At 48.3% G+C, this 13,314-nt stretch overlaps 1 protein-coding gene across 7 annotated transcripts in view; it reads left to right on the forward strand.

Moving 5' to 3' along the window:
• Nucleotides 1-9,970: 9,970 nt before the first annotated feature.
• Vps13d (vacuolar protein sorting 13 homolog D) overlaps nucleotides 9,971-13,314 on the forward strand; it is a 243,841-nt gene continuing 240,497 nt past the window's right edge. For 6 of the 7 annotated variants that reach the window (XM_063235530.1, XM_063235536.1, XM_063235533.1 and 3 more), the window contains exon 1: nucleotides 9,971-10,059. The gene's annotated coding sequence lies outside the window, so the exon portion shown is untranslated. Of the gene's footprint in view, nucleotides 10,060-10,736; nucleotides 12,849-13,314 lie in introns of those variants that run through there. The other variant, XM_063235531.1, reaches the window with a different exon arrangement.

Raw genomic sequence — 13,314 nt, forward strand, 5'->3', positions numbered from 1 at the left:
AACACTGTCCTAGCATTGGGACATCGGGAGCTCAGTGCTATTGAGCGACATCTAAAACCAGGCCTGTTTCTAAGTATGTAGTGCTTTCGCAGAAAGTGACTGTTCCAGCAGCATCCTGAGTAGAAGAGCTGTCACTCGGCCACACTAGGGTATTCCTCCAGCAGGCGCATCTCAGGTGTCTCTCTGGGTGATCTTTGTCATGCAGGATGCCAGTGCACAGGAAATGAGCTCCGCCAGTTCTGGCACTGCATCCTCTTAGCTGGGGGAATGTTGTACCAAGGAGATTCGAGCTGGGCTCCCAGCAGGGAACATGGCACCTGGAGAATGGAGGTGGTGTTGAGAGGGAGTGGAGTCCAGGATGCCCGCAGCACTTTCCTTCCTCCCCCTAGCACAGCTGCCAGGGAAGAAAGCACACCCTCCAGCTGGGAGAGTAGCTGTGTGGGTCCATGGTGGCCCAGGAACCTGTAGGGGCCCCAGCAGGGAAGCCACAAGAAGGAAACAAGCACAAAAAGGCCTCTGCTCCTGGCCTTCTGATTTGGAATGAGAAGCATACACAATGCTCTGGGTCCCGAGTTCTGCACGCACATAGCTACGTGGGGGCGGTATTAGACTTCCATTTCTGGGGCAAAGTAAATACCTCACAGGTGAGAAGGAGGAGAGGCTTATTTTGGCTAATGGTTTCAGAGGGTTCAGTCCATGGTAAGCCGATTCGAGGTGGAAATACGGTGGCAGAGCGGGGTGGAGGAAGCTGCCTGTCTCATGGCAGCCAGGAGGTAGGGGGGTGGGTGGGAGGGGAAGAACATGCAACAGTAGAGAGGGGAAGGGCTGGGACAGAGCCTTCAAAGGTACCCCCAGTGACCCACTTCCTCCCCAACCACGAATTCTTCTGTGGATCAGTGCATCGATGTCATGACCGCGTCACTTCTGTAGGCCCTACCTCCAAATGTCACTGTGCTGGGGACCGAGCCCACGGATGTGCATCCTCAGGGGACACTGTTTATTTAAACTACAATATAGAATGAGACCGTTGCCTGTGTGTCCATTCACCTGACACCTGGTTCATTCCCAGTTCACAGTCATTCCGCAGCATGGCCACTTCTGCACCGGGCAACCTCAAGTTCCCTGAGAAAGGTGGAGCTCACCTGACCTCTCACTTCCTGTAACTCTGGACCTCTGCTCAGCCCAGCCCAGCTATGCTCACCCTAGACCAGGGCTCAGCAAGCTTCCATGAAGAGCCAGGGCGTACATATTTAAGACGCAGCAGGCCTGAAACTTTCTATCACAACTGTTCAGCTCTGCTGTTGTCCTGTGAAAACAGCTGTGCACCAAGCACAGAAGCACGGGCTGGCTGACTTTGAGTAAAGCTATACTGGTGCACAGCTGGTGCGTCTTGTGCACGGATGTAGTTTGCAGACTCCTGCCCTCATTGTTGATAACCGCAACATAGTCTCAGTGTTAAATGCCATCCTCCCCCTCTGCTACCTTTTCTATTCCTCCCTTGCTGGTGCCTGCAACCTGATGATCCTCCTCTCCCAGTGCCATGGCAACCATTGAGTTATCTCCCTTGCAGGTACCCACAGCTCACAGGGTAAATATTGCCAATCCAGGAGGGAGGAATGGGGCCATCGGAAGGAGACACAGACAGGATCAAGGTGAAACCAAAACCCAGCAGGGCAAATAGAAAGCCCTATTGCTCCACTCCACCATCTGGGGCACTTTATTTTTAGACAGAGTCTGGCTTATTAGGTCTGGCAGGCCTTGAACTCATTATGTGGTCCAGGCTGGACTCAAACTTGTGGGAATTCTGCCTCAGCTCCCTGAATACTGGGATGGCATGTGCCACCAAGCCCGGTTTATTTTGAACTTTTTCAGTCAGGTTCTAGCTATGTAGTTCAGGCTGGCGAGGAATTCACAGTGATCCTCCTGTTACTGGGTTATGGGGTGCTGGGGTCTTTTAGAGATGGTTTCTTAGGTTTTCTGTCCTGAGCAACGAATTGATCAAGACAAGCACAAACAGTAAGATTTTACAGTTGTTAAAGGCAGGAAAGGAAATAGCCTTTGCGAAATGAATTTGGGCCGAGAAAAAGTTGGAGAGTGTACCCTCCAGGGTAAGGATGGGACACTGGGCAAGACAGCATGCAGTGACAAAGATCTCCATGTCCACTGTCCTTTTTATATCCCCTGCCTGGGCCATCCTGTAAAAACCTGCTTCTCGTGAGAAGTTCGTGTGCCAGGCTTTGGGAACTGTTCTTCAGAGGTGTCCTGGTATTTTGTAATTATTGGGTCACATCTGCTTTCCCAGCCAGCTTTGCTGCACCCTAATCTCCTGCCTTATTCTAGGCTCAGCCTCTTGAGCACTGGGATTACAGTCATGCCCCACCGCGTCCAGCTATTTCTTACTTTGAAACAGGCTGACTGTGTTTCCCACGCTGGACTCCAACTTGCCTTCTGCCAACAATCCTTCTGCCTCGGCCTAGTGAGACCGGTCCCAAAATAAAAAAGCAAAAGAGTTTTTAAATTCTTAAAAAAGGACTGATGGTGTAGCTTAGTGTGATGGCGACAAGTTCAATCTCTAGTAGCAAAATAGAAAAAGGGAAGAAAAAAGCCCGGGGTGGGGATGTACCACCAGCATTCCAAGAGGCTCAGGCAGGAGGATCATCATGCATTGGAGGCCTACATAGTGAGTTCAAGGCTATCTTGGAATACACGGTGAGACGATGTCTTAGAAAAACAAGAAAACTATAACAAAGGAAGAGGAGTAAAAGAGGAACACACACGCAGTGTGCCAGGTGGTGGTAAGTGTGCAGAAGAAAAGGAATGGGGTGGAGTGCTGGTGGTTTCTAAGTGTGCTGCAGGAAGGCTTCTCCGAGGTGCTGGCATTTGAGCGTGCCCTATAGTGAAATGGAGCAGGACAGCTTGGAGACTTCTGGCTGGGACAGATCTGAACTGGGGGGAAGGGTGGGCTCCAAAGCCTGGGAAGGAGGTCTGATTTGACTTTCACTGAGCCAGAGGGGCCCGGAGCAGCGTGTGGGAAGCGGGAAGTACATTAGCTCTACTGAGTTTATGAGCTGGGACATGAGATTGCATAATTCCCCCCTGGGGACTGCCTTGCCGATAGGCGATAGGCGAGCTGCTCATGATCCTTGCAAGGCAGGGCCAGCTGGGTGGGACTCTTATCTCAGGCTGTTTACTGTGGGAGGCCCTGTCCTAAGAATTTCACCAGCCAGCTCGGGAAGCTTCTAGGGGAAGTGTTCCCCCCTGGAGTCTTCTCTGCCTGACGTGGGCTCAGAGTCAGAATCCAGAGCACTGAGAGCAGAGCTGCCAGGTGGCACTGGGCAAAACTAGAACAGAGAATCCTGAGGCCATGGCCGAACCCGCTGTGGACTCAGTATGTGAACGTGGGACCCAGAATCTCCACCTCTAGGCTGCAAGGCGGCCCACGCTGGCTCTGCTCTTGCTCCAGTGCCTTTTGTCCCCCATGGGGCGCGAGTGCCATCTGTCCCAGGACTGTCTGCATTTTCACAAGAGACAGTGGATCTGGGCTTCTGAGAGCGGCAGGCGCCAGGCTCAGGTGCCTTTGGAGCACTTGAAACAGAGCCGGGCCGAACTGAGATGTGTGCAACGGATCCTGGTGCAAAATACCAACGTGGAGGACTTGGACTTTCACATTGCCCGTGTGTTTGTGTGTGTTACCATGCAGGGTGGTAAATATCCTTTTGGATGTTCATAGATGCTTCCAGGTTCTGGGGTGCTGATTCTAGGTATACTCAACAAAGAATCAGTCAAAACACATGAAAAGGTAGTGAGGTTTCACTTTTATTAAAGGCAAGAAAGAAAGTATCGTCTGCATAGTGGAGTGGGCCAACTACAGATGGGAAGAGTAGTCTAGAGAGAGAGTGTTTATTATGCCTGCCAGGTTAATGACAGACATTTTTCATGCTCCCTGTTCTTTAGGTTGATGTCAGATCTAGGCCATCCTATCAAAACCTGCTCGATTTTGCAGTAGAAGAAGTGAAAGCATTTTCTAATTGGTCCCAGGTGCAGGGCTTGAGCGTCTTTAGGTGCATATATCCTGAATTTCTGTGATTGACAGGTCATGCCTAATTTCCCAGCCAGCTGAGCACACCCTAACCTCCTGTCTCACATACACACTTCATTATTGGTAACTTTTTTTTAGACCACCCTCACTATGTAACCATGAATTCTTAGTGATCCTCCTAGCCTCAGCCTCCCAAGTGCTGGGATTAAAAACATATACCACCAGGCCTGGCTAGGAATTTTTATACCTATGACATGTTGAAATGATATTTTGCCTACATGAGGTTAAATAAAAATATCAACATTAATGTGACATGCATTTTTTTCTCTCTTTTTCATTTGGTTTCTAGAAAAATTTAAACTATATATACGTGATTTATAGTCTATTTCTACTGGCCAGTACTGTTCTGGAAGGTTAAAAGCCTAATTAAATCCATTCATAATTAACCATTGCATCATTGTGATGGTGCGCGTCTGTAATCCTATGACCCTGGGAGACTGAAGAAGAAGGATCACAAATTGGAGCACAGACTAGGTGATTCAGCAGTTTAGTGTGATCTTGTCTCAAAATAAAATAGAATAGGTGTGGTGGTACACACCTATGATCCCAGCGTTCAGGAAGCTGAGGCAGGAGGATCACTGTGAGTCTGAGGCTAGCCTGGGCTACAAAGTGAGTTCAAAGCCTGAAATGCACAGTGAGACCCTGTCTGTAAATAAATAAATAATAAAATCATGCCTGGGGATGTAGCTCAATGTGAAGGCCCTGGATTCAATCCTGAGTACAGAAAGAGAAAAACTATAACCCTTTCAGCCCTAGGACCATCTTCTGACCATGGGGTTCCCACAGGACTCTCTCTCTGACCATGGGGTTCCCGCAGGACTCTCTCTCTCTCTCTCCCTCTCTCTCTCTCTCTGCTTCTAGTTATTGCTCCCTGCCTACACCTGCTGCTGGAACCCAGCTTCCCTCACGGTGAGCTTTGTGTGCCTTGCTCAGGGAGGTGTCCTTCAGGTGCCTGGACAGTGCCAGCACATCGTAGGTGCACAGTGTATAGGGAATGATGAACAGTGTGGGCACAGGAAGGGTCCCATACTCCACTGGCCAAATCTTCAGTTATTCTAGAGAAATTCTACATGCATGGGTTCTTCATGTATAGCCCCCATCTTTTTAAAAAAATCTTTTTGCAGTACTGATTATTGAACCCTGGGCCTTCACATTGAACTGTATTTCTGCCACCATGCCCTTTGAGTGTTTGTTTGTTTGTTTTTGGTCTTTTTGAGACAGGTTCTCACTATGCAGTTCAGGCTGGCCTTGAGCTCACTTTGTGGCCTCGAACTTGCAACGATCCTCCTGGGTCAGCCGTCCGAGAGCGCTGGGATTACAGGTGCCACCACGTCTGGCACCCTCGTTTTTTTTTTTTTTTAATATCAGGGATCAAACTCACAACTTGCCAAGCAGTGCTTCTGGCACTGAGCTAAATCCCTGCCCCCGCCTTTTTTTTACATTTTTAAAAATCTTTTTATCGGTACCAGGGATCAAACTTAACGACCGCCTGCTTGCAAGGCAGGTGCTTATGCTGCTGAGCTAAATCCCCAGCCCCCACTTTGTTTTTTGAACTGGGGTCTATACAGTTCAGTTTGCACTTGACCTCACTTTGTGGCTTAGGCTGGCCTCAAACTCATGATGCTCCTCTTGCGTCAGCCTCCTGAGTGCTGGGATGATACAGATACACTACGAAGCCAGGTATAAAGATTCACTTTAATCTTCAGTTGCCTGAGAGTCCTCTCTTCAGGTTCCATAATTTGCTATAATGACTCACAGAATTTAGTGTACATCTGGTGGAAGAGTCGCACAGACCACTGGGATGGGGTGAGACATGGCACTTAACTTGCTCTCTCTGGGGAGCTCCTGAACCCTTAGCGTTTTGCAGGTGTCCCATTATGCAGGTTGGTTACTGAAATGGTTGGCCTTTAGGTGGCCAATCTCAGTTGCACTAAATCTCCAGCCCTACCCGGGACTTGTGTGACAGTGTACCTGCCCACCTGAGGCGTTTTGGGTCTCATCATTTGGCTCTCTACTCTGGCAACCAGCCCCACGCTGAAGGGATTGAGAGGTGCTTCCAGCCATCCATTCATCATGACCAAGCAGAGACTCTGTCATTACTGAGATGCTGAGAGTTTTAAGAGTTTTAGGATTTTAGAGCCTTAGCATTCGTCAGAGGGGCAAAGTTGGAGTTACAGGGTGCAAATAAACTTCTGTGAACTATTTGTTTTTGTTTATTTTTGAGGCAGGGTCTTGCTTTGTAATTCAGACTGGCCTTGAACTTATAATTGTCCTCCTGCCTCAGCCTCCCCAGGGCTGGACTTACAGGTGTGTGTCATCATGCCTGGTAGGATCTTTAAATTTGTTAGCTAGCTGTGGTAGCAAATGTCTGTAATCCGGTACTTGGGAGGCAGAGGCAGGAATATTGCTGCAAATTCAAGGCCAGCCTGGGCTATACCCTGGGTTCAAGGCCAACTTGAACTACATAGTGAGACTTTGTCTCAAAAACAAACAAGATGGGCCTGGTGGTGCACGCCTATAATCCCAGCACTCAGGAGGCTGAGGCAGGAGGATGATGGCAAATTCAAGACCAGTTTGGACTACATAGTGAGCTCAAGGGCAGCCTGAACTGCATAGTGAGATCCTGTCTGAAAAAGACAAAAATGTAGCCTTATTGAGAAATAACTTGAATAAATTTACCCATTTCAAGAGCATGCATAAATGAATTGTGTACCTGTACATGAGCTTATGAAAGCGTCCCAACATGCAGATGTGGAGTAGTTCTCGTCCCCTCCCTTGTGTGCCTCCTGGTTAGTCCTTTCCCTCTTCTCCCGTGGTCTTGCCATCTGTGACCTGCCTGCTGCCGCTGTGGTCACCTTTCTGAAATTTCATAGGAATGGAATGTGATCTGTGATCTGGTTTTTTTCACCTTGTTGATATTTTTGAGATGTCTGTCAGCCGGTGCCTGTATTAGTAATTTTTTCCTTTTTATTGGTGGGTAGTGTTCCACTGCATGAGTGTATGGACATTCTGATCACTTCCTGTTTTGAGCTATTATGAATAATAGCGGCGAGGAACATTCACATCTGAGTCTCGATGTGGGCATATGCTTTAATTTCTCCTGGGTGAATACCTGGAAATTGGAGTTGCTGTATGGTAAATGTATGCTCAGGTTTATAGGAAACTGAAGACATAAAGACTTTCAATGTGCTGCTGAATGAACAATATTCTAAGGCAGAACACTGAGACCAGGTGGTCAAACTGCAACCCCACACCCACTGATCTGTAGCACAGTGCAAACACTGCAATTTAGGCTCTAGTTTAGAGAGAGCAGCTTTTATCCCATGCTCAGTGCTGAGGAAATTCCGCTCGCACGCTGCAGAGAGGGCTCTGCATGCCTGCTGGTGCACACGAGCCATAGGGTTGCCACCACTGCTAGTGTTATTGGGGTGGGCCCAACAGACAGACTCCAAGCTTTTGAGTACGGCAAGCAACGAATTGCAAAGTGTAAGCGTACACTTGATGATGAGAGAAAAGCAGCTATGTTTACTGAAGCTCACAAGCAGAGAAATGGTGCTGGGATGATAGAAAAAGCACCCAGCAGGCCGTGCAGACAGGTTAGGCTTCCAAAGGGTGCTTCGGACATAGAATGGTCCCAGGGTACCGTTGTCTACTTGTACAATTACTGTCTGATTTTTTTTTTTAAGATGGAGGTTGTCCAGGCTGGCCTTAAACTCTTGGCCCAAGTGCTTCTCCTGCCTCAGCCTCCACAGAAACTGGGCGTGTTTGCTTTTTAAACTTTTGTGTTTTTTTGAGGCAGGGTCTCCTCATATATTCCAGGCTGGGCTTGAACTTACTACGTAGCCCAGGCTGGCTTCAGACTCATGGTGATCCTCCTGCCTCAGCCTCCCAAGTGCTAGGATTACAGATGTGCACTGCCTTCTAGGAACTCAGGATTGGCTTGGGAGTGAGTCAGTTCATGCCACCCTCGTTAGCTGAGTGTTAGAGGGCTGGTAATTATAATGGCAGGCTTGTCGTGTTTCTTGCATCCGCAGATTTATATGAGCCTGGTGTGTTTCTCTTGCTCTTTTTTTGAATTTAAATGTATTTTTATTCATTTGTTTATTTTTATTTTTTGAGACAGAGTTTCATTCTGTAGTTCAAGCTGGCCTTGAGCCTCACTATGTAGTCCTGGCTGGCCTCAAACTTGTGGTGATCCTCCTGTCTCAGGTTCTTGAGTGCTGGGGTTACAGGTGTGTGTCACCATGGCGGGCTCAAGAAACACTGCTGAAAAAGATAAAACTTTTGCTTTTATGGAACTCTGGGTAGGAAAAGGTAACAACATATGGATAAACAAATACATAAAATAATTTCAAGGAGCTTTACATTCTAAGAAGGAAGTACACTAAGACAGTAGATGAGGGACTTTTAGGTAGGGTAAAGTCCTTTATGATTGGAGACATTTGAAACAAGAAGGGGTCAGCTCCATAAATATCCAGAGCTGTGCTGGAGCCATCAGTCACATGAGGCTTCTAAGTACCTGAAATGTGCCTAAGTGTAACTTGCTCCTGGATTTAAAAACATATTAGAAAATGACCCTAATATAACATTAATAATTTTTCTAAAAAACTAGGTATCTTGATACATGTCTATAATCCCAGTATTCAGGAGGCCAAGGCAGGAAGAGAGCTCCAAGTTGAAGGCTAGGCTCAGCTAACTTAGTTAGACTGTCTCCAAAAAACCCAAACCACAACCCAAGGTTTTATATATATATCTGTACACACATTCTGTCAGGCATGCTACTAAATGAGGTCTAGCAGGTCCCTAAACCCACCTTACCTATACAATTACCTGACTCTCTTCAAGGAAAAGGAATTTTCAGGACATGTAAGAGGGACAAAGAGATCCTTAAAAAGTATGCACTTAGCAAAATAGAGTGCAGGAACTTGCCCTAGAGACAGATGTACATTGTGCTCCAGGGGTGAGTGTATTTATGGGACTGGGACTGTCTTCAAAATGAGTGACCTAGGATATGTTTCCTGCTGTCTTTCAGATCACCCATCTGGTGGCTCCATTAGAATGCAAACCATTTACATATTGTTCAAAGTTGAGATTCACTGTCAACTAATATTGGATTCAATAACATTTATTGAAATCAATTTCACCTCCCCCCATCTCCTTTTTAAAAATGTACCAAGTAAATGTAAAATTACCTATGAGGCTTTTCTAGGTGGCTTACCTTGTATTTCTGTTGGACAGCAGTGGTTTAAGGGGAGCAACCTAAATAGAAAGAACAGCAAATGCAGAAGTGCTGCTGCAGGAACTGAAGCATGTTGGGCAGCGTGGAACTGGGAAAGTGGACAAAATAAGAAGAGACCATCTTGGCCTGGTGGTGCATGCCTGTAATCCCAGCACCGGGTTGGCTGAGGCAGGTGGATCGCTGTGAGTTCGAAGCCTGTTTGAACTACAAATCAAAAAGCAAAACAAAATGAAAAACGAACAACCAAAAAAAAAAAAAAAAAAAAAAAAGGAAAGGATCAAATTTAGTTGGTGCTTGGGGTAGCATACAGGGGAGGCTGCCTTCAGCTGGGAAGGGAACAGTCTGATTCCAGACCCCCGCGTGGGCCAGATGTTGTAAAGTCTATTGCAATTTTTGGTAGATGGAAAAAGAAGAATCCTGGGTTCCAGTACTTTGTAAATCACAGTCATGTGTTGGCCTGCTCTTCTTGGGACTTGGTTTCCCTACCTTTAAGACCCAGCGGCAATCACTGAAGCCAGATAACCCAGGAGCCAACAGCTCCGCAGGCGCCTGGGGCAGCGCTAGGGGGCGCTTTCTCGATGGCTCGGCGCTCGGCTGGCCAGACGCCTGCGAGTCTTCGCTCGATTGGTCTGGTCGAGCGCCGGCGGCCTGCGCCATTGAGAAGCGGCGGAGAGGAAACGCCGCGCAGTGCCGGGCTGGGCGGGCGCCCCGACAGCGACAGGTAGGGCCGCGGGGTCGCTCCGCCTCTGCCGGGGATTTGGGACCCGGCCCGCTGCGGGCGGCGCGGCGCTGCGAGCCCTGGACACCGGCGTCCGGTCCGCCCGCGCCCTCGCCCTCGCGGGGACCCCTGCGCCCCTGTTCCTGCCGGCTCCGCGGGCGCAGGCCCGGGGCTGGGGAAGCCCCCGGAGACCCGGGCGACCAGTCGAGTCTCCTTGACCCAGCACCCTGGGATCAGCGGGCGTCAGCTCGTGGCTCCTGCTGAGCCCAGTTTTTGGGGTGCAAGCTTCTGCTTTACCTCTAGGAATGGGGGACCAGACAGTTTTTAGGGCGGCTTGTCCACCTCCTTTAATCGGCTCCCTGAGATCATCTCTGAGTCGGGGGTCCTCAGGCCTCTGACTTGTCTTTAACCCTTGTTCCTTGGGGTCACGCCCTGCACAGTCCCCTCTCCAGGCAGGGGACCCCCAGAGCCATCGTGCGAGGTGCGAGTTTCTGTCTGCTGAGTGAGGCGTGGGGCTCCAGTGCGCAGGCAGCGGCAGGGACTCGAGAGCTTTTTCTTCTGGGCAGCAGTTCCTGTAGGGCCACCTGCCTGACACCCACCCCCCGTGCGTCCCATCTAAGAGCTCCCTGGACCTGACAGCGCTTGGCCCCGGCCGCCTTGGGGAGAGGCGGGACGCTCCGGTCCAGTTTCAAGTCTTTCCTATTCCTGGGTCTGGCAGCCTCTCGGGGAGGGGCCTGGCTCAAGGTCATACCCGGCTGTCTGCCCGCCAGTGGACTGAGCCCGGATTCCCAGTGTCACCTGCTCCCTGGGTGGAGGAAGCCAGGTGGCGTTAGTGCCAGACAGCTGCCTAGAAGCCTCCAGGATTCCGACCAGTCTGGCGCTGGAACCGGGATTCTTTAAGGGAATCCTTGAAGTGGTGTCAGGCTGAATCTTATTGCTCAGGAGAGCCAGTGGAGGGTTTCGGCTTCGGCCTCAGTTTACTGGGTAGGGCATTTTAAGGCACCAATCACCCTGCCTTCCTCTAAATCAGTGCTTTGCATTTTTCCACTCAGGGTAAGCAGGGTAGGGCCTGACCTTGTTTACAAAATGATAGTAGTTTCCTTTTAGGGAGGATGCATTTGTAGCTGGCACTGCAGGGAGTGTTGGCATTTATGGCCAGAATTAATGGCAGTAACAACAAAAATAGAGTACTCCAGCCAGGTGTCCTGGCCTAGGCCTGTAATCCTAGCTGCTTGGGAGGCTGGGGCAAGAGGATTCCGAGTTTGAGGATAGCCTACACATTTTAGCAATGCGATTCTGCTCTGAAGAAAAGACTGGGATTGTAGGCCTTGGGTAGAGTGCTTGTCAAACAGGCACAAGGCCCTAGGTTCAGTCCACCCTGCCAAAAAACAAAGTACTCTGACGTGGGTTGCTTGTGTAAGTGTAGTTGGAACTCACGTAGTAAGAGTATGCAAGTCAGCTTCACATTTTGTTTTCACAGGTCTACCTGTTTAAAAACTTCCAAAGAAAAACGTTTCTTTTACTCTGTTAAGCTAGCCTCCTGCCTTGGCCTCCCCAGTGCTGGGATTATGGGCGTGTACCACTATGCCCCGCTGGAAATACAAGATAATGCTGACAAATTGAAGTCAGTCTTTTTGTTTTATTTATTTTGAGACAGGATCTAGCATAGCCTGGCCTTGAACACACAGTGTAGCCTGTGCTGGCCCCTCACTCCTCCTGACCCTCCCACCTTGACCTCCTGGGCTGTGATTGCTGTTGTGCAGCACCACCCCTGGCTAAAAGTCAGTTTTTACTAGAGGTTGAGTTAACTTTGATGGGGGCCTGTGTTTGCGTCTTCTTGGGAGACAGATGTTCCCCTTGGGATGGGTGTATCTCCTGGCACTACGATGAATCATTAGAGGTGGGGCACAGTAGTTGGAAAGGATCCTGAAAGTAGGATGGTTCCAAGTGGGATATAGGCCACCGGAAACTGGAGTGTCTTGGCACAGTGACTGGTGACCGACCTAGGTGGCATAGGGCAGGATTTACGGCCTGCCGTTCTAACTGGAATCTGCTGCCTGAGCGACCTGGGAGCACATTTAAACATCTGGGCCTCAGTTTCTCTCATGTTGTTTTTGTAATACTGAGCACCATCTACATGTATTATTTTTATAATACTGAACACCACTTAACAGTACTAATTCAGTAATGAATCTAAATAGCTCTCATCAGTAGATTTCTAAAAGTTTTGTTTTGTTTTTGAGACAGTCTTGCTAGGTGGCCCATGCTGGCCTTAAATTTGCAGCGATCCTACTGCTTCAGCTTTTGCTGAGATTATAGGCATATGCCTGATTTTAATTAGTGGATTTCTGATATTTGTTGCTGTTGACTGATATCATTGTATCAGCATGGGCAGGTGAACAGGTACCAACAGTGTAGCTCCAGTACACATAAAGCACTCCCTCCTGCCTGTCATTTATATTATTTTATGAATGATGATCCTGATGAATAAATTTACAAAATTTAATTAGAGCAACCTTAATAGGCTTACTGGAGAATAAGAATTTCATTCATATACTCTCTTGGGGCATTTTGGCCTTCATCTTGGTTAGGGTTTCTCAGTATTGGTCCTGTTAATGTCTGGGTTGGATAATTCTTTGCCATGGTGAGTTGTCTGGTACTCTGTGGGATATTTAGAACCTGCTGTGGTCTCTACGCAGAAGAAATCAGTAGCAGCCACCAAAGTCATGGTAATCACAAATGTCTTCAAGTATTTGCAGGATCCCCCTCATACAGAAACCTCTGATCTCAAGGTGAGTACAGAGGGCCAGTGAAAGGCTACATTTCAAATTGCAGATTTTTAGAAACTTTATAAATGACATTCCTTGTGGATGCATCAGAATGTAGAAGTATTGGTTTAGCCCCACATTTCCCATGTTATCCTTAACTAGTTAATTAATTAGTTATCCTTAACTTAATTAATTAATTGATCAATTTTTCTGGAGACAGAGTTTTGCTATCTAGTCCAGGCTGGCCTTGAACTTACTATGTAGCCCAGGCTGGCCTTGAACTCATGGTGATCCTTCTGCCTCATCCTGTCAAGTGCTGGGATCATACGTAGGAGCCGCCATGTGAGGCCAAGTGAGTCATTTTAACAGGGCTTCTTGCCTCTGCTCTGTTAAGCCTGTCTCTTGTATTCATTCTCTATCAGGCAGGTAGGGTAATAAATCACCTTAGAAAGTCAGCCTGCTTTTTGTGTTGATTTTCATTTTTTTCTCT

The sequence above is a fragment of the Cavia porcellus genome, unplaced genomic scaffold, assembly GCF_034190915.1.
Source record: "Cavia porcellus strain 051 isolate PalLab524CR breed Dunkin Hartley unplaced genomic scaffold, mCavPor4.1 scaffold_25, whole genome shotgun sequence".
Lineage (NCBI taxonomy): Eukaryota > Metazoa > Chordata > Mammalia > Rodentia > Caviidae > Cavia > Cavia porcellus.